Source organism: Cuculus canorus, chromosome Z (genome assembly GCF_017976375.1).
Source record: "Cuculus canorus isolate bCucCan1 chromosome Z, bCucCan1.pri, whole genome shotgun sequence".
In the NCBI taxonomy this organism is placed as follows: Eukaryota; Metazoa; Chordata; class Aves; order Cuculiformes; family Cuculidae; genus Cuculus; species Cuculus canorus.
The window spans coordinates 64736007-64759405 of NC_071441.1; the positions used below are offsets into that span (position 1 = coordinate 64736007).

Here is a 23399-nt window from a genome sequence, read left to right on the forward strand (position 1 = left end):
AGCACTCAGATTAACACAGAATTGGACTGTGCGTCAAATATGCTCAGATCATAGGCCCTACTTACTCCTCTCCTGCTGATTTGCAAAGCACTGATAGGGAGCAGTACAAAGTCCAGGCAGCAGCCATTTACTAAGGGCATTCCTGAGGGGTTGATGCTGGAGCTGATGATACCGTTTCATTACCTTTAATAACAACCTGGTGCATTACAGTCAGCTTGCCCACTGTTGCTGCTAAATAAAAGGGAGCAACTGTGATACTGGAGAGCAGGACTGCTGTTCAGAGGCAGGGCTGCTGTAGACCTGGGCTGATAGAAACCTCATTAACGTCAACACAGGCAGGATCAAAGTCCCTGGGGAGGAGCAACTGCATGCAACATCACAAGCTGGGGGGACAACTGGGTAGAAAGAAGCTTTGTGAGGAGTTACGGTCTTGGTGGACAGCAAACTGAACATGGGTGAGCAGTATGCCCTTAGTGGGCTGTATTACCCTGGCGTGTAGCCAATGGCTTGAGGGACACAATTATTTCCCCTCAGTCTGGGACTTGTGCAACTCCATCTGGAGTACCATGTCTGGTTTTGGTCTTCTCATTAAAGGAAAGAGAGTAGCAAACTGCTGCAAGACCTGGACAGGGCTAAAAAAGGGCCAGGGGGGATGGGAACATGATACATGACATGAAGAAGAAGGGACTGGGGTTGGTCTGGCTGGAGAAATGGTGGTCAAGAGGAATTCATACTGATGCCAACAACTGCTGTCTCCATCACTAGCTGTAGAGAAGATGAGCTCAGTACTCTTCTCAAAGGTGCACAGTGCTAGGACAAGAAGCAATGGAACCAAGCTAGGATACTGGAAACCCAAGTTCAACATTAGGAAGACTTTTTGCACTATGAGGGTTGTCAGACATTGGAACAGACTTGGAGATACTCAAAACTCAGGGAGCAAGTCCATGAGCAAGTTAATGTGGCCCTTCTTTGGGGGTGGAGTGGATGGGGTGTGTTGAAGCTGATCATCCCCAGACCCACAGCCTACATAATCCTTATTTTCCCATGATTGAATCAATTATTGCAGAATGCCTGTAGATGAGTTAATAAGCCAGAGAAATGCCCTGGCTGTCCTGTGCCAAGACCAGACATGGAGCTGTAAGCCTGCACAAAAGATGGACACCCTGATACAATTTACTCTCCGCTACGATTAAACTGTGGCTTTCTCTGCATCATCAGCTTCCAAGAGTGTCCTTCACCGTCAAAATACTTTTCTTGATATGGATTATTTTGTAATGGCTTGTGATTTGTAATGGCTTGTTATTTGCCATTAACGTTTTTCACTCCTGCTGTTTTTCTCAGTTTCCATGACCTTCATACTGTCGGCAAGTGTAATCCAGCTGAATAACTTGAATGATGCATTTTCATTCTTCATGACAATTCACTATTTAATATTTTAAATGAAACTTGGCCAGTCACATATCTATCAACATTATGCTGGACATCTTTACTCAGTCCTCCTCCACTATTACAGCCTTCAGACCAATCCGTTTTCTGCTTAAACTACATTTAACTCCAGCTGAGTATATCCTGGGGCAGGGGGATGCAGGCAATTGGTGACTGTCTGTTCCTGTAAGCCTTCAACAGATCCTGCAGCTGCACTGTTTCCAGAGAATACACTCTGGAGAACGGCTTATTGATTAAATAAGATGATACTAAAGGTTAAAAGCTGGGTTGCTGTACTAACCCTAAACATACAATGGTACTTCTTGCCTTCTAGTCTTTAGTTTTCTCATGCCACCAATTTCTCATTGCTGAGATCCCTTTCTGCCAATAAAACTCTTTCCTGATTGATTCAGGCACTATTCTCTATAAAGGTTTGGAATGTATTTGATTAAGTACTCCAAGAAAATCTATATGCCATGCCTAAAATACTTCATAATCCTCTTGACAAAAACGTCAGTGACTAGGGATCAGCCAAAGCTCAAGCTCCATCAAAGCCACCAATGGTCCATCAGGTAGTTCATGCTGGGTGAGAAGAGGAGAAGAATATGCCATTAGAGGAGAAAAGCAAAATGGGCACTGTACTACAATGAAATGGAAAACATTGCAAAATGTGCCTCTGTAAAACAGTGAACACATTCTTCCATGTTGAAGCTGCCATACAAATACTGTTCTAACAATAAATACTCTGTCTAAATGTCCTGGGTGATGGCAATAAACTGTGTTGATTTGCCTTTGCACCACAGTGTGACCAAAGGCCCTGAAAGCTATAGATCCTTTGACCTGTGCCCTACCAAACTGTTAGTGTTAATGAGAGGCTGTTTTCAAGACATGTACAGGGTGAAGGAAGAGAAAAAGCAGTGCATAAGAGGAGCATAGGATGAAAGCACAGAAGAGAAGAGCAAAGAAGAATAGAAGTTAGGTAATTCTCAGAGAGGCAGAAGCACAATTACCCATACTGTGAGATTCAAGCATGGACATGTAAGCCAAATTATTTGTGCCAAGCCTGAATTGGGGTTTAAAGCTGTGCTGAAGTTGACACACACAGGAAATGACTCAGAAAAGCCAACCCCTGTAACAAGACCATGGCCTGGGTAAGAAGCATTGCCATTAAACTGGAAAGTCAAGGGGTGGCTCAAATGTAAAAATCAAGCCAGAAGCAGAGTTGGAGGATGCAATAAGGTGAGGGATGTAGGAAATCCAAGCCCTGGGCATGGAGTAGTAGGCATGGCACTGCCTCGGTGACAATGCAAGGGATGCTTCAGGACAATGGATCCAAAGAAAGAGCAGCATATGCATATACCTTCACAAAAGAGGGTAAAACGTTCCTGTATTCAGTAACTGGGCTCCTACGACATATGCAAAAGACATATTCCCATGTATTAGCAGGCAGATCTGATGTGACTAAATAAGCTATTGAACAAACATGTACTGCCCAGAGGTCTTTGGTTTCCTTTTATGTTGTAATGTCTACCCATCACCAGACGGTTGAAGATGAGCTTTTAGTACAGAAAACTAGCAAGAAAGTGGAGGATTTTTTGCAAGAAATATAATTCAGCATCTGCTAGAGAATCATCAGAGTGGCTGAAGACTGACCGACTGTGATATGTTTGAAATTTGGCTTTATTCCATGTACCGGTGTTCACGTAACTCATGGAAAGAGCAAACAAAATCCATGTCTTGCTAGAAGGGTTCCCTGTAATGAAGACTTTGGTAGGTGGGACTACATGTACTGAGATTTGTTGTTTTCTGAAGCCTGATTAAAAACCTTGAGACCCAAGCCTGCAGCTATGACAGTTGTGATTGATTTCATTTGTGATAACTTAAACCTAAAATCATTCATTGTTCTAACAAAAGCTAACTGAAGAGACTTTGAAAGTTCATGAAACTGTCACTCTTACAAAACTAAATACCACCTGAACACACCTGATGTAATTTTTCTCTAAAAATATCGAAAAAAGCAGCAGATAACATAGGGAATTAATTGAAGTTAATATTTATGTGCAGAATTATTTTACTAATAAGATTTGTCAGAATGTAATTTAAGACCTGCCAAAATAATTAATGTTCATCTTTCTACTGTAATGCCTTTTACAGTTTACTTTCAGCTTAAGGCTTAATTAAAAGATTAAATACTCTACTCAACCATTTCTTTTGCCTGCAAAGCTGCCCGAAGACATCTTAACATCATCCTACCAAGTCAAGTCATCCAAGAGGGCACAACAATACAGTCATCTACTGCACAGCATATCATTGCTGACTGACACGTTATTTCTAGTTTAATCAGTATAAATTATTATGGAAGGAGATGTCTCATAATGAGAAAACATCAGCTATATTACAACAATATCAGTAAAGAAGGGTAATGAACATATTTTTCTAGCTAGACAGGAATACGATAAATGAATTAGACTGAAAAGGCTAGAAAAAGCATGGAGCACCCTTCCTTGCTGCTAAGCATGCCTAAGAAACCTTTACCTTTGTGTTTCCTCCTGCTTGTAATTTTAGACTGTTTTTTTTCTTTATTCTGTGAAACACAGGAGATTTATTCAAAATGAAAAAATATTGCAGAAGGAAGGGGACACTGCATCCAACACTATACCAGTGAATTGCAGGGGATAATCTAGTCTTCATTTCTTCGTCCTTTTACATCATCAGCCCTAGAAACTAAAATTTACTCTGTGATATTAAGATACCAGCTAAAATGTGGTGCTGTGTAATTTAAGTTTAAAGAACATAGTTCCTCCCTGTGTGTTTCTAAAAAAGTAAAATTTACATTCTCTTACAAAAAAAAAAATGTTGTCTTAGCAGGCAACTAAGCCATCAAAACTAACACCAGGGAAAATTCTTGTGCTACCATGACTGTGTGCCTAATAATCCTACTTCACTTGGGTCACTTTCCAGGTTTTCATTTTGATACAGAATGACTAAAAAGCACTGTTTCTTTGCAGCATAAAGTAACTAAATAAAATAGCTGACCATAGGCTAACCTTTGAAGGCTTCAGTTCATCAGGCATTTAAGCACTTGTCTAAACATAAACCTTTAAATATGCAAGTTGATCCAGCCACACGTGTGAATTCATTAAGCAACACATTTAAGCAGTTATTAAATATCCTGAAAGAATTAGAGCCACACGCTGCACAGTCTGATGGAAATACTAGAGGATGATGGTCAGCTAAGCTGGCTTACTGAAAGTGATGCAGCCTTGGATGTAGCAATTAAAATCCATGAACTTTTAAGATCAAATGCAGTATATGTAATCATATAATACAGACAAGAAAGCCCTCAGTATATAGCAGATATAAAAGAACTTAATTGGAAAGAGGCCTTACTTTTCTCTTTGTCTCCCCAGGCTTAAATCAACACTATAACAACCAGGAAGACATCACCTTGACACTCTGGCAAGTAGTATTAATTATCCAAAGAACACAGGCAAAAAAGAGTGAACAAAGATACCATCAGCCATAAACTAAAGTCAGTACAACTAAAGCCTCTGGCACATCTCTAGCTGACAAAACTTCCCTTTGAGGGGTTTGAGGATGACGAAAATTATCAGCCACAACAGAGACAAAGCCACTTGTAAACCTCTGTTAAGAACTTGACAGTGTAGTGCATTCATAGCTGTGACTGTATCAATCATCAGACTACGGGGAACATCTTTGTATTCCTTTTACAATTTACTGCCATCTATCTTCAGGCCCTAAACTGTACCTGCATCATCTCCATCCTGTAAAGGAGCAGCAGCACAGTTATGAATCCTGGAGGTTTGCAGGCAAGGTGTTTTTCCCTCTGTACTCCTTCCTAATTTCTTACTACAGCATCCTTCTTGTTCTTTTGCGCTTTCATTCCTGTGAACCTACAACACAAGCCCTGTATGGCATTTTTCCACCATGTCAGGTCAGTAACAAGGGAAGAAGAAGCTGCAGCCCAAGAAAAACCTGCACTGAAGCAAAAACCAGCCAGCAGCAGATACCAGAAGGCACTCCGTTGTCTCCATTTAGTGAAAACAAGCTGATAGACAGGTGGAAGTACATACATGAATGCAAATAAATGTCTGCGTGCATGTATTTTCTTTTTGTTTGCAAGTAAATGAATCTTCACTTGCTGTAAGTCAGAATCTGGCCATACGCACTACATACAGGTCAGCAGGGATATCACCCCGGCTCTTCAAAAAAAACCCGGATGACCATTTAAAAACCTTCTAATACGCAACTATTCGTAAAACACAGTCTAGTAAGACATAGTGCACGAGCACCTGAAATTTGTATGGTGTGTGATAGCCACAGGACCTTTGATTGCCTTTCTCCTTCCTACCCTTTGACCAGTGTCGCCATTTCTGGGAGCCCCTTCTCTCTGCATGAATCAGAATGCAGAATCAGACCATGATTTTCAGTCTACAGGCTCATTCGTGGCACATTGCAGAACAATCACCTCATGCTGTTGTTGAGCTCTAACCACATCTGCAAACATGTTATCTTTATTTTTAAAATGAAATGCTCAGTCTTTCTGGTTTTATTTCCTAGCTTATTAATACTGGCTCTGAAGTACCATTCATCAATTATTTTTATATGCAGTAAATGCACTTCGGTTACTCTTAAATCTATGCTTGTTCTCCCTAGCAGTGAAGCAGTTCAGCAGCAGTTTGAGCACATCTCCGTCTGGTGGACACAAAGCCCTGGGAAATTAAAAAAATACAGCAAGGCCACTCCTTCAGGGAGACACAAATATTAAGGGTAATCATAAAGTAGAAATTGTGCCCAGCTGTCCTTGTAACACCACCCTCAAGATTACGGTGATAGGGACTGGAGCTCTTGTGAAATGCTAAAAATACAAGAAACGGAAGACTGATTTAAGAAAAAAAGTCTAACTGGGTTTGTAAACATTTATTTCATTGCTAAGCAGGGGCCTTTAACAATATAGTCCTGAAAATTTACTTTGTGAAATGCTTTGGAATGAGTGGAATGTGTCATAAATTATGTTTCAAAAAGCTACTTCCTTGAGAATGCCTGCTATACGTTTTTCAGCTGAAGGTTCCAATCAGCTTCGCTGGTGCATGGTGGAGCATGTGACCACTTTGGTGCCCCAGCATTGCTCTTGGTAAGGACTAAGTTCATTTAAAGAAGGTTGACTTTACTTAACAATACGAGCATTTAAACTGGTGTAATCGAATGACCACAACACCCAAGCTGTGAAGAGTCTGGCGTAAAACCATGAAGCACCAGCACCAGAACCATGAGAGCCCACAGCTGTCTCTGGAAGGACTCAGCAAGACCTTGGCCCCACAGATGCTTGGCAAGCAACTGAGCAGCCCCATCAGTGCGAATCATAGAACCATAGAATCCCTAGGTTGGAAGAGACCCCTGAGATCATTAAGTCCAACCGTACTCCTTCATTACTAAATCGTATCGGTAAGCTCTTCATCTTCAGAGAGTAGCAGTCAACAGCTTGATGTCTGGATGGATATCCATGCCATGTGGTGTCCCTCAGGGGTCCATGCTGGAACCAGTGTTGTAATATCTTTATCAATGATACAGAGAGGGAAATTGAGTGCAACCTCAGCAAGTTTACAGATGACACCAAACTGAGTGTGGCAGTTGCCATACCAGAAGGACGCAATGTGATCCAGAGGGAACTGGACAGACTGGGAAAGTGGAGCTGAGAGAATCTCCTGAGGTTCAACAAGACCAAGTGCAAGATCCTACACCTGGGTTGGGGCAATCTCCGGTTTCAGTAGAGGATGGGGGATGATGTGACTGAGAGCAGCCCTCCAGAGAAGGACTTGGGGGTGCTGGTAGATGCGAAGCTTGACACGAGCCAGTAACGTATGCTCGAAGGGCAGCAACCAATTGTATCCCGGGATGCAACAAAAGAAGCGTTACCAGCAGGGTGAGGGAGGTGATTCTGCCTCTCTATTTGTCTATTGAGAGACTTCATCTGGAGTATTGTGTCCAGTTCTGGAAACTTCAACATAAGAAAGAGATAGAGCTGTTGAAAGAGCTCCAGAGGAGGCCACAAGGATGATCTGAGGGCTGCAGCATGTCCCATACAACGGCAGGCTAAGGGAGTTGAGTGTGTTCAGCCATTGCCTCTTGTCCTATCACCACAAGCCTTTGTAAACAGTCCCACCTCAGATTTCTTGTAGCCCCTTTCAGCTGTTGTAAAGTCACTATAAGAACCCACAAGCACACCCAGGACCCCCAAGTCCTTCTCTGCAGGGCAGCTCTCAATCACATCATTCCCCATCATGTATTGAAACTGGCCATTGCCCCGACCCAGGTGTAGGAACTTGCGCTTGGCCTTGTTGAACCTCAGGAGGGAATGGGTATAAACTGGAGAGGGGCAGATTCAGGCTAGACATAAGGAGGAATTTCTTCACAGTGAGAGTGGTGAGGCCCTGGCAGAGGTTGCCCAGAGAAGGTGTGGCTGCCCCATCCCTGGAGGTGTTCAAAGTCAGGCTGGATGGGGCCTGGGGCAGCCTGGTTTAGTGGGACATGTCCCCGCCAATGGCAGGGGGGTTGGGACTAGATGATCTTTAAGATCCTTTCCAACCCAAACTATTCCATGATTCTACAATCAGTTCTAAACTCAAAGCCATCAGGAGATCCACTTTCTATTTCCCACCTGGACTGGGACCTCCCCACCATCACAGCAAAACATTTCTTCCTAAGATCCCAAGTCAACCTCCCCTCTTTCAGCTTTGAACAGTTCCCCCTCGTCCTACCCCTGCACTTCCCACTCAAGAGCCCCTGCCCAGCTTTCTTGGAGCCCCTTTCCATACTGGAGGGCTGCTCTAAGCTCTCCGGAGAGCCTGCTCTTCTCTGGGCTGGACAATCCCAACTGTCCCAGCCCATCCTCCTATGGGAGGTACTCCAGCCCTCGGATCATCCTCGTGGCCTTCTCTGGCCTCACTCCAACAGCCCCATGTCCCCCCTGTGCTGACGACTCCAGAACTCGACATAGCGCTCCCGGTGAGTTCTCACCAGAGCAGAGCAGAGGAGCAGAATCTCCTCCGTGACCCTGGCGTCGATCCCTGCTCAGCCCACCAGAGCTCCTCACTCACCGATCCCCGGGGGCTCGACCACAGCCACCTCCTCGGGCTGTGGGGCAGAGTTGCTCTCCTGGGGAGACTCGTTCTTCTCCCAGGCCACCTTGGGCGTGGGAGGAGGTATCTTTGCCATCGTTTGGGATGGAGGTAAAAGCGTAGGGAGTGAGAAGGAAGAAGCTTTGGCAAACACCTCAGCACCACAGGGTAAGATGTGAGCTCTGCTCGGGAGCTGCGAGCTCTGATGTCTCTCCCGTCACTGTCCTGACGGACACTGAGGGCTTGGGGCGTCTGTCTTCCTCACCTGGGTGGCTCTGGAAGGGAGAGTAAGATGGGGAAGGGGAGCATCAGGAGGAAGGGGGAAAGAGAGGAGAGAAGGTCCCCGTGCAACAGCCCGGAACCTGCCCAATGCAGCAGGACAATAAATCATCCAGTCATGGAATGTCTTGAGTCGGAAAGGACCCACAAGGGTCATAGAGTGCAGCTCCTGTCCCTGCATAGGACACCCCCAAAACTCATCGAAGCATGGAATATTCTGAGTTGGAAGGGACCCACAATGGTCATTGAGTCCCACCCCTGTCCCTGCACAGGAGAACCCTAAAACACGCCCTGTGTGTTGGAGGACATTGGCCAAAGGCTTCTTGAACACTGTCAGGCTTGGTGCCGTGGCTGCTTTCCTGGGGAGCTGCTCCAGTGCTCCCCAACCCTCTGGGTGAAGAACACTGTCCTCACGTCCAGCCCAACCCTGCCCCGGCGCATCTTCCTGCCATTTCCTTGGGTCAGAGAGAAGAGCTTGGTGCCTGCTTCTCCTCCTGCCCGTGTGAGGAAGCTGCAGAGCGTGATGAGGTCTCCCCTCAGCCTCCTCTTCTCCAGTCTGAAGAGACCAAGTGACTTGAGCTGCACCTCCCACAGCTTCCATTCTAAATCCTTCACCAACTCCATGCTCTCCTCTGGGCAGTCTCCAATACAAATTCCTGGGCAAGTCCCATTTATACCCATTCCCCCTTGTCCTGTCACCACAAGCCTTTGTGAACCGTCCCCCCCCCAGCTTTCTTGTAGCCCCTGTCAGGTACTGGAAGGTCTCTATAACATCTCCTCCGAGTCTTAGCTTCTCCAGACTGAACAAGCCCCACTCTCTTAGCCTGCCCTTGTACGCAAGGTGCTCCTCAGATGCCTCTGGGGCAGCAGAAGGTGGGAGCTGACACAAGGGCCTGGGCAGGGAGACTGAGCATCCCTCTTCTCCTGGCTTTGATTGTGGGATGGCGATGGCCTTAGGAAGCTGGGACATGCCCTGGCCGATGGGAAGGGAAATGCTCAGTACCTGGGCTGGATTCAGGTACTGGAGGTGCGGGACAGCTCTGGAGGTGCAGCTGAATGGCCACGGGCTTGTGCAAGGCCCCTCAAGGTGCTCTCCTGGCCACACAGCTCGGCTCCACCAGCCAGGTTTGGGATGAGCTTCCCCAAAATGGGCTGAGGAAGAGAATTGGCTGGCCCTTGGCAACGCCTGCAGGCCACGCAACCCTGGCTCAGCCTTTGGCCTCGGCCACGCTGCCTGTGGAGAAGATGTGGTTGTGCACCACAGTAGAGCTGGGCAGCCACTAGACCCTGCCATGGTAGGAAGAGGACTTGGAACCATCACCCCACCACCTACTTCCAGCCAACATCCAGCCAACACTGGCTGTTGCTGGTGGACACTAGGGGGTAGTGGTGCAGACTTGTTAGACTGGATTACTTTCATGTGCATCCTATTACATGTTGGATCACTAAAAATTAATTACTCTTGTCTAAACCTCCTTTCCTCTTGACAAAGCCAAAATTAACTTACACTTAGACTTTGCATTAGTAATTTTTTTTACAGTCAGTACAATCATACATTGCAAGGCATGTAATTTCAGCATTTGCTCTTCTGATAAAAATATTTTACGCTGTCTTCCTGAAAAAAATAGGAAGAATTCCAGCTATTACCCCTACAGTATTTCACTCTACTTCAAGCTTAGTTGAAGTATCAGATTATGCAGCTGATGAAGGTAATAATAAATCAAGCTATACAGTTTCACATGTTGCAGAAAGAGCTTTCCTGTCATTTTTAAACCCAGTTTTGCTGAATTTTAATTTCTACTTTTCCTTACCACAATATAAATCTCAACTAACTCAATCTTGGAGTACCACAGGAAATCATGGTTTCAGTAATCAGTACCCATCCTCTCAATAGCTCCTACGTTTTATTTAGTCCAAAGGGTGAGAATTGCTATTGCAAAACTACATGGAAGTCAGAACTGTCAAATGGAAGCAACTGCTTATTACGGCTAGAGGAAGACAGAAATTCTGAGAATAGAAACAAATATTTATTTGTTATCTACATAAACATTACTAGACGCTGCCCCAACAGAGTTAAAAGCATCTTATGTTGCTACATTCAGGCTTAATATTCCATCCTTCTGACTGTTCTTTTGTTTCTTATGAAGTACTCTTGCATAGACTGCCACTGGTCTCAGGCAGGTACCAGCAATTCTTCCTAGGGAAAAAAGTAAACACAACGTGAGACTGGACAGATGTAGCACACAACTCTTTAAAGTTACATCCTCTACATTCCTGAGGCTGGTACAAAGTTACAAGCTAAAACCTGAAAACCTATTTTTTAAAGAGCCTATGTGCAAGACAGACTCTCGGCCCATCTAAGTAAGATTTCAAATCCGAACTACAAGTTGATGGCAGTACTAATGCTTTCTAGCTGATGGGAATCAACAATTTTGTAGTAGTAACTCATGCACATGTATGTCACTATACCATAGCTTAAGAGAACAGTAAGCTAATAATAGGAAGACAAGATGTAGTAATTTTATGTAGCAAAACAAGTAGCATCTCTTAGATATACTACTCAAAGTAGATTACTCATTACTCTCTTCCCAGTGTCCAACAGGTTCATATAAAAAGACTGCCCATCTTATTCTTCAGCTTTGCAAAAAACCCCAGTGCCTATGGTGCTCAAGGACTGGGATGGATTTCAGAGGTTCATTTTCTATTCACAGCACTGCCAAAATGTTAAGTGTATCTGTGTTTTTCATGTTACTCAAGTAGATTTCCATATTTCAATGCATGAAGTTTTCTGAACCTAGTATTTTCAAGGGTATTGTGATGAACTTGAAGGCATTTCATCACTTCACTGAAGACTTCTTTCCCGCAAGGAAACCAACAGTTATGAAGAGCAGACTGATGTAGTGACACACTGGATCCTGGATCTTACATCACTCAAGTTCAGTTTTGTATGACTGTGTGCACATTCAGGCAAAATACAGAACTATTTTCAGTTTAACTTTTTCCAAAAAGTTACCTGAGTAATTTCTCATAAGGAAATAGTATATATTCTTTACACAACTCCAGATGTTGTGTTGTCTTTGTGAGCAGCTGCCAAACAATCAGTATGCGTTCCCAGAGCTGCAATCATATCTTGAAAGCTGCTTTTGCACACACTACACAATTACACAATCTAGATTTCTCTTCTGTAGTAGTTTGTACTGTACTGTCAATTTCTACAAAGGGAAAAAACCCAAAGAATAAATGAAGGCAGTAAAATTGTTTATCACGCAAAAGCATGAATAATTAAATATATTCATTAATGGATGCCAAATGCCACCCCAATTTGTCCAGAAACTTCTCCATCATTTTCACATCCTCCAAGTTTTCTTGCATAGTACTTAGTTCTTTCCTCTAAATATCACTGTGCAGCGCTGTGTATCAGTACTGTCCTCTTCACTATTTCTCTAGGAGAGCCATATGCATCAGCGAAACAAGAAAAACAAGAATGCAGAAAAATATACAAAAGATACCACGAGTTCTATTTGTGTTCTGGTATATAGCTCCTGTATGACATTTAAATGAGGCATAATTGCAAAGGATGTGTGAGCAGGACATCTTTTACTCGTTTTCTACTCCATTCAGCCTACTATTCATCGCTGCTGTGCTTTCCTATGTTCGAGCAACTAGTCTGCTCACAGTCATTAAATTCAGCGGCTGTTGATAAAAAAGCCTCCAGTATTTTTTTTCCACCAGCTACTACACAAGTATTCAACAGGAAAACTACTCTCTAGCATGTGGTGTAATAGTGTGACCCTGTGTAATTGCCAAGACAAGGAGTCATTTCTTCAGTTTGACTCGACACTGAAGTTTGCATGCTGAATTTCATCTTCAATTTAGTGCCTGTAAATGCAGAGTATACTGTCTAGTAGTTTACTCAGTATGGTTTACATTCCTTGAAATGCAGCTAAGTTATAATAATGATTACTCAGTCCTAGATCACTCTTACACATTTCCAACATTGACCAAGAAGCTCTTGGCGTCAAAGACTTGGATTACTGGTTACACAAAACACAGTCTCAACACTGAAGCTATCTTTGATAATACATGTAGTCTTTATTAATGTCTTGTTTGTATGACTGAATATCACACTGCCTTGGACTACTCAACTTTTCAACGGAGTTGCCTTCTCCAAGACTTTACAATGAAACACTGTTTTGCATGTAAGACTGAGCTTTCATGTTTCACCAGTCTTTGAACATTTTCAGTCCTTGTGTTCTGAACTGCTCCACAGTATCACCCCCAAAAAATAAAGAGAAAAGAACAGACTCTTCTTGGGCACACTGGCAGCCACACACTGCTTTTAGTAAGCCACTTATATCAAACTTTTTGCTTTACTTTGTTTTTGTGGATGACAACAGAGTCATGAGGCTTATCTCACCCTCAGTGTTTCAATTCTAATTTCTGCTGCACTGCTTTTTCAACAGAAGGGCGGCTTCATCATAAGACATGGCTCCAGGACACAGCTGCATGAGAAACTGTCACTCACCTCAAGGAGGAAGTTGCAGGACAGCTGAGCAATCAGTACTTCATACCTCCTTCCTACAAGCCTTTCTCATGCTCAGAGGCTTTCACCATGTAAGGCCATATCTGTGAGCTTCTGAACTGCCCGTAAAACACACTAGGATTCTGTAAGAAGTGTTCATAGCATAAACATTCTGGCAGGAATGGACCCTGCCATCCCCAAAGTAAGAGCCACTGCAGCTAGCAATATTAAAGTATACTTCACACTTCCAAAAGTGCATCGAGGAAAGGTTATTCCATGTACACCAAAAGAGTAAAATACATTACTATCCAACACCAAATAATCCTGCAGAGGGATTCTTTTTATATCTTTCTAAGCCCAGACAGAAATAACAAAAAGTCAAATGCAAAAGGGCAAAACATTTTTTTCCATTAAAGAAGATTTTCATCTTTTCTGTAGCTGAGTATTCTGAACCAGTAGATATCTTTCTGCAATAGAAAAACTACACTCCACTACAGGAGTGTAAAATGCTATGTACTAATTAATTGCAGCACAGACCTAAAAAATTGTGATAGACAGGATAGCTAACAATGCTAAAACTGGCAATTATAAATTTTGTTTTTCCTCATTTAATAATGGTCAGTCTTAATTTTAAAAGACTGAAGCAAAAATACTATGGAACTGCTTCAACCTTACCCTTTCTACTGATTTTTTTTTTTTTTTTTGTCCTTGCTAAAACAGGGAGAACAAAGGTAAAAAAACCTCTCCTTAAACTGTTCTGAGCAAGATTTTCTGTTTGCCTTTTTTGACACCACATTCATTCTGGACAGAAATGAATGGGCAACACAAAGGCGAGAGTTCAAGTATTAGAACTCATCATCTCCACAAAATTAAATTAACAGCGTATGAAAACACCAAATTCATCAATAGGCAGATGCTTAAAAATTCATAAATAAATTATGTTTTAAACAGGTAAGTATTTAATAAGAAAATCCAAGCAAATCATGCTCTTGGGACATCCTGTGGTCATGTAGTGGCTTGATTAGGCCACTGACAGACTTCCATTGCTTCCATCTAAAGGAAGAGGGAGAACTTTCACTAGGGAGAGTGACTACGATACACACAGACCAACAGCCTAGCAAAATACATTTGAAATAATTGCCCAGTTTCAAAGAACAGAGAGCAAAGTCTATTCTCTCTAAAAACCCACCGAACCTCTGTCACATCTATCAGCACGCTTCTAAGATTACAAGCTATTGCGTAAGTTCCAGCCACCTGCTATGGCCACCAGGAATCATGCGGAAACCCATCAGAAAGCCAGGTGCAGGTGACAGTCTATGACCACCCCACTCGTCTTTTCCACACAACAGAAAAAGTTTTTCTTTAAAATAGGTAGTCCTGCTATCCAGGGATATGGTCAAGTTGGACAGGGCTCTGAGCAACCTGATCAAGTTGAAGATGTTCCTGCTCACCACAGAGGAGCTGGACTAGATGACCTCACGTTCCCTTCCAACCCAAAGCATTCTATTATTCTACAGTGCACTGAAGACTACGCAGTGCTGGCCGTTTTGCAAAATCCCACCCAAAGAAGCTGAGCATAAACCAGCCACATCTACAATGAGAAAGCTCACTCTTCCAAAACAAAATTCCAGGCCTGCTGCCCGTTCCTGTTCCTGGGCTGCTGTAGTCTGACCCACCTCTAGCCACTGCCAGCAGAGACTGGTCAGGGCTGCTAACGTCATCATCTCCTTCCTAGCAGACAAATCCCCACTGGGATTGCTTGCTTCCCACCACCCGCGTGCACCATCCCAGCTCCCTGCCTGTCACACTTGCTGCCCATCAGCCATTGCCACTATGCACCTACCATCCATGCTCACTACCTCTGCTGCCCCTTATCCGCAATCCTCATGGTCCCTGTGCTGTGCCTGCCACCACAGCTGCCTACCATCTGTGCTGCCCATCATCCCTGCACCATGCCCACATCCAAGCTCCCTCTCATCCCTGTGCTGCAGCTGCCATCTGTATTCCCTATCATCCCCCGCTCCTTGCTGCTATCCCTGCTCTGCACTCACCGCCCTTGCTCCTTGCCGACCACCCCCACTCCGTGCCCACCACCCACTCCACCACCCTCGCTCCCTGCCATCCTCACTCCCCATCATCCCCACTCTCTATCAACTCTATGCCCACCATCCGTGCTCTGCGTCACCCACACTGCCCACCATCCCCATTCCGTGTCATCCGCGCTCCCCGCTTCTTGTCTGCTGTCTCCTGTGCTGTGCCATTCTCTCCCCCCATCAAGTCCGCTCCCAAACACCCACGCCAATCCTTCTTTCACCCCACTCCCCTCCGCGCCAACCCGTCACCCATCACCCCTCCATGCCAAACACTGCTGTCTGTCACACCCTTCACACTACCCCCTTCTGCCCATCACTCCCCTTCCCTTCATGCCACTCCGGCTCCTCCCCACACCACTCGCTGCTGCCCATCACCTCTCTGCCCTCCGCACCAAGCCCTGCCCGCTCCCCTCCACACCACCGCCCTCAGCTGTCACCCCGGCTCCCCTGTGCGCCACTCCCCGCGGCCCGTCACGCCGCTCCCTCCCTGCCACCCCCGGCTCCCCTCTACACCACCCCCTTCTGCGCCAACTTCGGCTGCCCATCACCGTGGCTCCCCTCCGCGCCGCTCCAGCTTCCCTCTGTGCCACCCACTCCTGCCGGCCACCCCTCTCCATTACACACCACCCCCTCCGCCCATCAACTCCTCCTTTCCACAACACCCCCGCCGCCCTCCACGCCACCCCCTTTGCCTGTCACCCCGCTCCCCTCCGCGCCACCCCCGACTCCGTGGCTGCCATTCCCCCTCCCTTCCATCCCCCTCTCCCTGCCCGGTATCCCCACTCCTCATCGCTCCCGGAAGAGACCCGCTACCCCGCGGCTTACAACCCTCCTCTGCAGGAATGAACCAACTCTCCTCAAGGAAGGGGGGGAGGCAAGCCGTGGGCCTGTTCCTCCACAAGGATGGAGGCCGCCTGCGGAGTCTCCCACAAAGGCGAGGGCACCCATTTAGTTGTCTTCAGCAGGCGGATTCGCGAAAGGGCTAATCCAGCAGGGGCGAAGCGGGTAGATCTGAGTTAACACTGCCCTTTTCCCCCTGCAAGGATCCTGCTATGGGAGCGTCCGAGGCGGGAGGGGCGAGAGCCCCCCACCGCACCGCCTGCGCACGTGCAGCGCCACCTGGCGCACAGCGGCGGGCGGGGCGCGGGGATCCGCGCTGTGGTGTGCTCCGGGCTGGTCCCCGAGGGGCAGGGATGCTGCACGGAATGCGCCTCCCGTGCTCCTCAAACGGATAAAAAGGGAATTCCGAAACAAAGTGTGAGAATGAATTGATGAGTTTTGCTGCGGCTGGTTTCCGTGACGCGTGGTGTCCCTCAGAGGTCCGTGCTGGGACCAGTTCTATTTAGTATTTTCATCAATTATATTGACAGTGAGATCGAGTGCACACTCAGCAAGTTTGCAGATTAAACCAAGCTGAGTGGTGCATTTGCCACACCAGAAGGATGGCATGTTCATCCAGAGGGATCTGGAGCGGCTGGAGAAGTGGGGCTTTGAGAACCTCATGAGGCTCAACAAGGCCAAGTGTAAGGTCCTACACCTGGGTCGGAGCAATGGCCAGTTTCAATACACGATGGGGGATGATATGATTGAGAGCTGTCCTGCAGAGAAGGACTTGGGGGTGCTGGTCGATGAGAGTCTCGGCATGAGCCGGCAATGTGCTCTTGCAGCCCAGGATGCCAACCGTATCCTGGGCTGCATCAAAAGAAGTGTGGCCAGCAGGGCGAGGGAGGGGGTTCTGCCTCTCTATTCCTCTCTTGTGAGACCTCATCTGGAGTATTGTGTCCAGCTCTGGAATCCTCATCGTAACAAGGATATGGAGCTGTTGGAATAGGTCCAGAGCAGGCTACAAGGATGATCTGAGGGCTGGAGCACCTCCCGTATGAGAACAGGCTGAAAGAGTTGGGCCAGTTCAGCCTGGAGAAGAGACAGCTCCAAGGAGATCTTATAGAGACCTTCCAGTACCTGAAAGGGACTACAAGACTGCTGGGGAGGGACTGTTTATAAAGGCTTGTGGTGATAGGATCAGGGACAATGGCTATAAACTGGAGAGGGGCAGATTTAGACTAGACGTAAGGAGGAATTTCTTCACCAAGAGAGTGGTGAGACACTGGAGCTGGTTGCCCAGGGAAGTTGTGGCTGCCCCATCCCTGGAGGTGTTCAAGGTCAGGTTGGATAGGGTCTGGGGCAGTCTGGTGTAGTGGGACGTGTCCCCAACCCATGGCAGAGGTGTTGGAACTAGATGATCTTTAAGCTCCGTTCCAACCCAAACCATTCTATGGTTCTATTATATATATATATATATATATAGTTTATATATATAGATTAGTTTTAGATGAAGAACTGTGTAAATTCTTAAAGAATGTTTATTTTTTTAGGCTATCCAACCATGTCTGGATAATCCCTTCAGGTTATCTCTTGACCCAAGATAATTAGATCTCACAAGTCAATTAAGCACATCATAAATTCTCGCAGCCCTATATCATCTCTTGACCTAAACCAGCTATGTCTTACTAGTGTTGCTGTGAAAAGCCAGACTCAATAGTCAATCATGTCCCACTTGATCAGGCTGCCCAGGGCCACATCCATATATACCTAATGCTTTTGCAAGATGGGATGCCTTTTTTTAGATGGGCATCTCATTCAGTGCTGAATTGTAAAATAAAAATATTATTGCCTTTGCTTCGAAGAATTTGTTCTTTTCAATATTTTACCAGTGAGCAAGTGTTTCTCACAAAAGTGATACCGAAAATACCAGCAAATAAAACTCTCTAAGACTTGTTTTGGAGTTTTAGAAAGCAAGAATCCCTTATCAGGGATGGTATACCCGAGGCAATGATCTCCATTAGTTGTGTGCAGCCATACAAGAGCTGGAACAGAATGGATTTCCCAGTTGCACGCGTATAATTTTTCCTGGAAATCTTACGCATGGTCTATTCCTTTCCAAGAACTCATTTTAATGTTATTATGAACTTCACAACAGTCAAATTTCTTGCTTATTTGAAGCTTTGCATTTGAGATAGAGAAAGACTGCAAACAGGTTGATCACAGAAGGGATGTCTGTTCAGCATACTTAACACAAGATGTTACCATCTTTTAAGAATGAACAGTATCTGGAAAAATACCTTCTAAAAGAAAACAAGCTATCAAAAAAAGAAAACATGCTCTCAGAGGGACATTCTGTCTAACTTTCAAAGATCACAGTTACTTAGATGAAACTTTAGCTTAAATAAAAAATGTTGTACTTTTTGTAGTAGTAGCTACTTCAAATTATTTTGTTGAGAGAGGAGACAGTGCATTTATTCTGTGTATCGTGCTAGGTGGAAAATCTTCCAGAAAACTAGCACATTTACTGAGGACCCCAAAGGCCTATTTATACAAAACTGATGTTCAAAATCTCACCTCACTAATACAATTTTTACATGTATCTAATACAGATATTCATCAGGTTAAACAATTCTACTTTAATACAAAATTGTTTATTTTCTTTCCACATCCTTCAGTGGGATAAAGATGTTCCTCATGTAATCCTTAAACAATCACAAATTCTCCCTATCTGTTATCCCTTTCCTTGTTTAAGCACATGTTTTCAACCTTGAATTGATTAACTGCTGTGTTTATAATTTTTTAACACTGTCTATCTCCCTGGGCAGAGGCCAGGGTGTTTATAGGACATATGAAGTGCCTTTGTATCTGGGCAGACTTGTTTGTGGATGATACTAAGTGCAGGCATCCCTGGGCAGATATTAGCATGTTTGTAGAAGATATCAAGTGTCTGCTTTCTGTGATTAGGATGTTTGTAGTATGTAAACAAGGTAAATTAGGTGCAAAATACATTTTCCTTATCTATTAAGCTTCCTGATGCAAGCATGAGCTCTTTGGAGTACTTGGTGTTGGAGATGATCATCACTCTCACAGGCTGCATTGGGTTTCCCTTCTGAGCTCTCTACGTCTCCATTTCTGCAGGAGCAGAAGTCTGAAAGGGGATGATGTTCATGGTGAGACAGATATGGCACATCTATATCCTGATCTTGTGTGTTTCTTGTCCTTGATGGTATTGATGTTGTGTATTACTGATGGGTGATGGTATTGATCTTTTATATTACTCATTTGTGATAGCATTGCTGGCGCCCTTCTGTTTGCTCACCAGCTGGAGGAGCATGTGCAAAGTAACCAGCCTCGGTTCAGGGAGGGAAAGTGTGCAATAGCTCTGGACATTGAATGCTTAAATGCCGGCAGAGGCTCAGTTCTGGGTGCATCATTTCCCTATTTGCTGACCCTGTAAATGTCGGGTCTACCTACTACGTTTGAATGACTGCAAGAAGTGGGGATCACAGCAGTTATGCGCACAAGGAGAATAAACTGACACCACATCTGGAGAAAAAGTGGAATGAGGGTAGTACTAGCGGCAGAGAGTCCTGAGACCTGTACAGCTCTCTTATCTGCTGTCTTTGCTCTGCATCTTACAGCTGCTGTGTCCTGCTTGCTTCCTCTAGCTCCTCTTGACCTACTGGTTACAGCAGAGAGAGTTGTTACAACTGGTGTCCAGAAGGCACAGTAGCAAAGTAGTTTCTGCAGGATAACCTGATGTGTGACATCTTAGCTAAATTGCAGGAGGTCGTAAAAGGGCTGCCAAATGCCAAACTGCTACAAGAAGAGGAATGACTGACTGCAGCCTTGATAGGTGAGGGAAAAAAATGAATTTAAGAAAAAGCTAAGGGGCAAGCAAATGTCACCACTCACAGCTTCTAGACAAGTGTACAGACTTGTGAGGAGTGCAAGATTCTTCCTTTGATAATTCAGACTCAATCTGCTTTACAGAAATTAATTTTTGAGTCACTATACTTAGGCATATCTCTAAAATAGACAGGACGTATTAGTGCTGTATTTTTAGCGAAACTAACAAATATTGTTAATGTCAATTTTGAGCAGATTCGCCTTCAATAGCTTTGGCTTCTCATTTGAAATTCTGTTTTCAACGTGAAGGAGATTGTGTCAGGCATTGCCTTAAGCCTAATGCATAAAAGTCAGCACTTTGTGTAAAGTGATACTTAAAATACAGAAGTAGCTGGTCTTGCAGAGGACAGTGATCAGACTGCTGCTGACAGTTAAGCTGTAAGTGAGTAGAGATCTGTTACTCTGTTTTGCTGGTATAGTCAAGTGTTGATTTGCAGCTCAGGGATAGCTGCCTGGACAGAAGTTTACATCAGATGGAACTAATCCAGGTTTTGATTAAATAAGTCAACTGTTGCAAGACAGTAAAAATTATCAGTGGAACAGTTTACGAAGGAGAGGAAGTGATGATACGTGGCTAGATTTCTTTTTTTTTTCTAATCTGATTGATTTAGTCCAATCAAGGCTATGATTTTTCTGAAAGTGGCAATATTATCCAAAAAGTTATGACTTCATGGCACTTCTGTGGCCTCTATTCTGGGTGATCACAGTGAACCTGAATTTCTGATCTCTGAATCTATTAACATTTTATTATTTATAACTGTTCGTGTGAAACAAGGACGTGCTAAATTGAGAGCATAATTAACAGTAATTCTTAGATATCTAGTGGGTTAAAGTCTCTTGTTGGGGTGGAAACAGATACCTTGAGGCCACATTTAAGTATGTAGGAGCTTTAAAAGAAGGTGCTTATGAATTGTGCTTTGACAGATTAAGACATTGCTGTCCCAGCAGTCTGCCTTGTCGTTCCACTACAGATTACTGCACACATTGCATGGTTAGCAGCAGTGCATTAACAGCTCTGATACAAATCCCTGTTGTAGCTGTTGTGTCCTCTTATAGGGAATCTGAGCTAAACCACTGACCAGCAGTGTGTAGTGGCTGAGGGCGTCCAGTTTGTCAATGTAGTCACAGGGCACGTATGGAAAGAACTAGACTCTGCAGTGGTTAGGATTAGAAAAGCTTACCTACCTAGGGAAAGACTCGGGAGTTGAGACACTCAACCTTTTTGGCTTTGAAGTTAGTGGTGAGACATTATTTTCTATTTGGTTTCCTAAAGACGTGATTAATGATTTAATCATTGAACTTATTTGCTTTGTGTCAGTTGGTGATATTTTTTAAGTTGTTTTCAGAAGTATTTGTCAAAGTGGCAGAGGAATACTAAGTTCTTGGAGGTTTTATGGAAAAACATTATCTGGCTGGCCAGAAAACTCTCCAAGCGTTGCATGCAGTGCTTGTCATCCTCCCAAATGGAGAAAGCATAGGAGAGAGCAGTGGTAATGTCTATACTCACTGATGTATACTTCTCCACAATTTTATTTTAAAGCCATAATGACAGACTGTGAGTGGCATAGTGTTCTTCCAGCAGCGAGATGCCTGTGTCTGTAAGTAGGTGTGGAGAGGAGTTGTACTTCCAGCTCTACTGAGCAGCTTAGAACCCAGCACTGAAGCGAGCCTCACCAGCTACCTAAACTAAAGTTTTCTTTTTCTGTTTAAATATTCTCGAGCACTTCCTGAGCATGCCCAAAAGGCCTTTTCTTATCACCGAAGTCCCTTATCATACCTGACAATATTTCTAAGAATTTATCACTGGAAGAACCCATTCAGACTTCTGACGGCATTGGGTTTAGTTCTAGAAAGTACTGCACAGCAGGAATGATCTCTTTTTCACTCTTATTTCCTATTTTCACAGTCTAATTCAACAGCTGGCAGCTAACATCCTCAGAAGGGTTCCCCCCCTCCTGGAAATGTTATGCCAAATTACATTAGTTTCTTCTCAATTTACCACTACATGGAAGGGAGAGTGAAATTAATAATCCAGCCCAATTCAATATTCAGTCTCACTCGGCAAGGACAGAGCAGTAGAAACAGAAGTGGTTCTGGCTCCTTAGCACTTTCAGAAGTCATTGATTTCCTGGAACACTAATAGGCAGTCAAAATCTGAATCTGTAAGAAATGTTTTGTTCCACATTTTCTGGGTGTGTCCTTAGTTTTCCATTCTGAATTCCAACACTAACCTATCATGGAGTAATTCCTCGTTGTGCTTTCTTCAACAGGAAAACCACTTCCTGCTCTTCCTGGTTTGTTGTTTCTTGTTCCTGTTCCCAGCATCAATTAACTGCTCCATGAGTTTTGCTGGAGTCAACATGCCACAAAACAGGTCACTGAAACTGTCAGGACTCCTAAACAAATATGTGATTTGACTTCAGGTGCCATGAAAATGTGCAACATGTAGAAGAAAATAAGGTAAACAAAAATAGTTAATCATAATTTTAGTAGAGCCAAGAAAGGTTAGAGTTTAACATAATGCATTTTGGTTTGGGATGTGTATAGCACAGAAAGCTTGCACACTCACTTATTTTCTTCCTTTTTCCTCATATAGAATATGGGGCTTCCGTGTACACAAAATTTTAGAGATGTTCTAGGAAAGCCTAACCCAAACTGCTAAAGAGGGCATCTCAAGGGAAAGTTATGAGCGGAACCTGGAATACCTCTAAAGTGCTTTTTAAGCAGTGTAATAGAATTAGTGTGATTTTGCTGCTGCCTTGTCTTGAGTAAATTGGAGCACTTTCAACACCAGGCTCCCTGCATTCCTTCCCTGAATTCTCACCAAAGTTGCAGGGTGTGATTCCTTGGCTTTTTGTCTGCTTCGTTACTCTACGATTTTTTCCTGCATCCCACCAGAGGTCAGTGTAATGCCGAGGAACAGGGACAGGACGGCGATGTCACATTTCTGCTAGTTGCTAGGATCATAGGAATTAAGAGTGCAGCAGCGTATATTCTCTTTTGTCCAGTTAAATTAGGGGAAGGATATGAAACTGGCAACAGGTCAGTGTGAAGTCACTTGTAGATGGTGAGACTTTTAAAGGCTGACTAAACTTCAAAACCCTGAAATTTGCTATGTGTTTCGAAGGGTGTTAATATCAATTAACCAGGTATTCTGGAAAGTCAAAGAAATGGCCAAGTCTTGCTAAGCTCTTGTCTCGGTGCTCC

At 44.3% G+C, this 23399-nt stretch overlaps 1 long non-coding RNA gene and 1 other non-coding gene across 3 annotated transcripts; both read right to left on the bottom strand.

The window, feature by feature from the left end:
• Nucleotides 1-10738: 10738 nt before the first annotated feature.
• On the bottom strand, nt 10739-15748 carry LOC128850523 (uncharacterized). 2 transcript variants are annotated; one of them, XR_008447950.1, is made up of 4 exons: nt 14041-15748; nt 13369-13508; nt 11857-12055; nt 10739-11040 (listed from the first exon to the last, which is right to left on the bottom strand). It is a non-coding gene; the product is annotated as an uncharacterized LOC128850523 (long non-coding RNA). The 2 variants fall into 2 exon arrangements; XR_008447949.1 differs by having other exon boundaries at nt 13369-15742.
• LOC128850568 (small nucleolar RNA SNORA13) lies at nt 14066-14198 on the bottom strand. Its single transcript, XR_008448016.1, has one exon. It is a non-coding gene; the product is annotated as a small nucleolar RNA SNORA13 (small nucleolar RNA).
• Nucleotides 15749-23399: the final 7651 nt, after the last annotated feature.